Source organism: Notothenia rossii, assembly GCF_949606895.1.
Source record: "Notothenia rossii genome assembly, chromosome: 3".
Classification (NCBI taxonomy): domain Eukaryota; kingdom Metazoa; phylum Chordata; class Actinopteri; order Perciformes; family Nototheniidae; genus Notothenia; species Notothenia rossii.
Window position 1 is genome coordinate 63056707 of NC_136901.1, and position 4839 is coordinate 63061545.

The 4839-nt window shown below is 39.3% G+C and overlaps 1 long non-coding RNA gene across 1 annotated transcript; it reads left to right on the forward strand.

The window, feature by feature from the left end:
- Positions 1-425: 425 nt before the first annotated feature.
- LOC307031347 lies at positions 426-4358 on the forward strand. The gene is made up of 5 exons (XR_013805929.1): positions 426-914; positions 1109-1204; positions 2364-2535; positions 2753-2901; positions 3144-4358. It is a non-coding gene; the product is annotated as an uncharacterized lncRNA (long non-coding RNA).
- Positions 4359-4839: the final 481 nt, after the last annotated feature.

The window sequence follows — 4839 nt, forward strand, 5'->3', positions numbered from 1 at the left end:
AAAATTGCTCTCTTCCTTATTAGTGTGTAACGTTAACTATATTATGCTAGCTTGAACTCCAAAATGGATATCCTCATTTCACCACCTCCACCCACTACAACCACACGCCCCAATTTTATATTTAACTCCCTCCACCCCGGATAAAAGCACGTTAAGAAGCCCTTTCTCTCTAATTCCACAACGTTGGACGGAATAACATTAAAGAGCTTACGAAATGCTTTTAGCACCTGTTAGGGGGCTTAGTATATGATAGAGGCTGCATTTGTATTGTGAAATGTGCCATATGTTTTTTTATTATTGATGTATTTTTTAATAAATCACGATTATAACAGCATACAAATGTTGTCAGTTAGTAACGATCGTTCGTAGCTCTGGAAACAACAACTTCGGTCATTTCCGGCTGTGACGTCATGAGTAGAACACAGCTGAGCAGAACACAGCTGAATCACCATTGTTTAAATGCCTTGAAGCGGCAAATATTAAAACAAAGGATGCACAACAACAAAACGCGAAGAATAATCGGCAAGCGATGTGTGGTATGGGGATGTGGGGCCGTCTCCAAATCTGGCTATGGGATGTTTTTGTGGCCAAAAAATTATCAAATGTTGCGTATATGGACCAAACAAGTGCGTCGTACGAGGGCGGACTTTGCTGGTCCAGGTAACCCGGGGTCGATGAAACCTACAATTTGTGGGCAGCACTTTGAAAGATCGTGTTTCGACCAGTCCAGAATGCTCGCTAAGGAAATTGGATTAAAAAAGAATTTCAAACTGAACAAAGATGCTGTTCCAACAATACTGCCAAGACCCCAAATGCCAGCACAAGCCACCACGCCGATTCCTACACGTCCCCCGATGCAGAGTCCTCCATTAAAGAGAGGGCGAAATGCATTCGCCAAAAGGGAGAGAGCGAAGGTAAGCCGCACTACTTGCTTTAAGCATAAAGCCTGAATCAAAATGACATGTCAAATCTCACACATTTATGAGTTGATGAAGTCATGATGCCATATATGATTGCATGCACTTTGCCCACAGCATTTATAGTAAAAGTATACCTCATAGGCCTCCAACCGCTTCAAATTATGAAAAATGTCAATATTATTACATAGGTATTGGAAACTTTGTTCAATGAAGCCACTGACAGAACTGAGGATAGCGACAATCTATTGGACATCCACACTGGGGAGGAAGCTGTGTCTACACCAGTAAGTATACAGAACGGACTGTGTAAAAATACAATTTGTATCTTCATCACATGTATGTACATAATTCATATATTTAATTGTTTGATTTTATAGCATTGCTCTCTCAATCAATTCAACCACATGTTGTATTATGAATGTTATTAGATATTATATTATGTATAAACTTGTGTTACCTTATTTACTAACGGTATCTCCGTAGTAAAACCGTAGTTTCGGGTTTCTGACTTGGCTCGTTGTCAGCCGGTGACCAGCTGCCCAGACATTTCGAGGGGAAAAAGCATGAAAACGGGGCTTCGGGTGCCGTGGGAAGAACCTCCGTGTATTCACGTTCTTCACAGTAATCAGTTACATTGACACTGTATTGGATAGGCCTACAGAACAGCGCCATATAGATAGAATACAGACTACGGGGCTATTGATAGGTTGTCAATCTTATGTTTTTGAAAGTAGGCTAATACATTAACTGAAGGGGCTGGGCCGGGAGAGTGCGAGGCCTGCGTCAGAGGTCCACTCATCAGACAAGCTCCCTGAGAAAAAACCGTCATGAAAAAGTTTAGCAATGTTACGACTAGCATAATTTGCCCACGGCTGTGATTGACAACCTGGACAGCCAGTTAGAAGCTAGAATGCAAACCTAGAGAGCCAATCAGAACCTAGAACGGGCTGCAGGGCTGGCTAGACTATTATATTGTGCATAAAGTTAGATGCATTAGGATAGTCATATGCTCATGATATTCCAAGTTAAATTATATAATATTATCATTTTAAATAATAATATTCAATAATATTAAATAATAAGGACAGAGATTTGTGGCCAATTCACTATTGCATTTATTTTATAGGCCTGAATTAGACAAGCAGTTCCTTTCCGAATTTTGATATTGATATAATATTGGTAATTTAATTGATTGCTGATGTTCTTCTTATGCATTTGACCCTGAGGAAAGTGAGACAGCTGCAGTTATGGCTTGATTCTGGGGAATTTAGCCATAACAGTATATTAGCATGGATGTATAATTGATCTGTAGGCTACAAGGGTGGTCCGCACGCGTGGGCCGGTGCGTCTGAACGTCCCGGGCTGAAAATGATATGCAGTGAAGAACTAATATTTGTTCTATTATCGTATATCCTATATCCTTTTTTGATTGTGTATTTTCAGTTTCAGTGCCAGCACTAAAGCTGAATAAAGTTGTCAGCCAGAAAGCTTTTGTCAGAGATGTCAAGAAGATGTCACCTTCACAGCAAACCTACGGGGTGGAAGTATACCACAGTATAGTCAACCAGTTTGCCCCAAAGATGTATGCATACTCGTACACTGGCATATATTGCAGGTAAAGTATAATATGAATCTCATCAGAAAATACTAGAGACTTAAACTTTATTTGCTTATTTATCTATTTGCCAAGTTCTTCTTTTTTGGGGGTTTCCCCTCTCCTGTAGTGAGATCTATGGGGTTGTGTGCATGTAAATGGCCTACAAATGCTAAAATTCCTATGACATCTCTCTCTCTCTTTCTCTCTCTATACAATAAATGTATTTCTTTTGTAGGTTGATCCTAGCAGCACTGCACTACAATGATAACTCTGGCAGGAAGCATGCCAAAACCAGGACAGGACAACTCCAATACACTGTGAAATTCCCCAAAGCAAAGAAAGGTGGTCATGTAGTTAGACGTGTGAATGCAGCAGCTACATATGGTAAGAAAGTGAAAGTGAGAGAATAATAACATTAATTATACCGTTTTACCAAATTAATGAAAAACATTCAATCTTGGACAACATTATTGTGTAAATATTGAAAATTGAGCTATGTGAGAATGGAGTGTACAGTTTCAACTACAATGATTAATTATGCAAAGTGCCTCAGGGCATGCTATGCATAATTGGGGGACTAGAAAATATAGTATATAATTCTTGATTATAAAACATCTTTTTTGCAGAGTATGTTACCGAACTCTTGACCGAGACTCTACGCTTGTGCGAAAACAATGTCGATGAGGAACCTTTCGATGTCCCAGATCCACTCAGCAGACGATGGGAAAAACCAGACAAGATTGAGGCTGTTGCGCTGTTTAGAAGCAGATGTAATCACTGAACTGACAATCAGTTTTGTTATTGACTCTAATCAAGTGCTGGATACTTAAACGACGTGTAGATGGAAACGTCGCCTGGATCTTTTTAATGGCACATGATGGCAGTGGGATTCTGTGGTTCTTACCAAGTATTCCCCAGCAAAATCTCATTAGCTGGCGGTATGCCACATAGCGATACATTCTGTAAAATACAAGATCATAAATGTCAATGGTAATCACTTCAACCTTATTTGCTTATTTATCTATTTATGCTGTAACTTTGCCAGAGTGACCCAAAAATAATAACCCCAAAAAAATGACTTCCCAAAAATACATCAAATTTGTGAGCTCTACAAATTTGTGAACACAAGTAACTTACTCATTACGTGGCTGATCACCTGCTTGTTGTCTGTCCCTCTTTGAATAATGATGGTAGGCTGTCTGCAACACCCAAACATCCAGACAATTTGATTGGAATCCTGGGTGATCTATTACGCAGGTTATGTTTGCACCATCTCCCTCATATTCATTGAATTCCTCCATTTTGGCCACCATGACATCCTTTTCTTGGCAGCATTGGCACTCTTCAATTGTTACCATGATTGTACATTTTTCACATGTACACCTAAATGTACAAAAGATAGTTAAAAAATAATTGCATTTTTAGGAGGAGACCTACTTCTGTGGTGAGTTCCAAGCCTAGCAGAATGTGATGCAGTTACCTGAGCCAAGTGTCTATGAATTATAATCAAATGTATACCAGTAAATGGTAAATGGACTTTATTTATATAGCTGCTATGTATTATTATTTATTTACTATATATGAACATCTCTATGAATTATAATAAAATGTATTCCAGTCTGTGTTCTGTTGCCTGAGCCAAGTGTGCCTGCTATGTATTATTATTTATTTACGATATATGAACATCTCTATGAATTATAATCAAATGTATTCCAGTCTGTGTACTGTTGCCTGAGCCAAGTGTGCCTGCTATGTATTATTATTTATTTACGATATATGAACATCTCTATGAATTATAATCAAATGTATACCAGTCTGTGTTCTGTTGCCTGAGCCAATGTGCCTGCTATGTATTATTATTTATTTACTATTTATTGAGAATCTCTATGAATTAAAGTCAAATGTATACCAGTCTGTGTTCTGTTGCCGCACCGGACAGGATCATCGTCCCCATTTTCGCTCCCGTCTGTATCTCTACCGCTACTTGAATACTGTGGCTCAAACTGGTATGGTTCCACCACGTTAGACTCGCCCGCATGATCTGATTCCACCACACCGGCATCCTCTTCAATAAAATCCTCCTCTTCTTGAAAGTGCACCGAGTCTATTGACGACTCACTGTCACTCGATGCTGTCGAAATATCCGAGCCAGAGTCCGACATCAGCCATATAGTTAGTGTATTATTCAAAAAGTTTTCTACTCGTGACGTGCGTGACGTCACTAACCGGCGAAAGCTGTTTGGTCCGGAGCGGTCGTGTAACATCGGAAGCGAGCATGGAAAGTTGTAATAAATCACGATTTATAAATACAGCGGGCATATT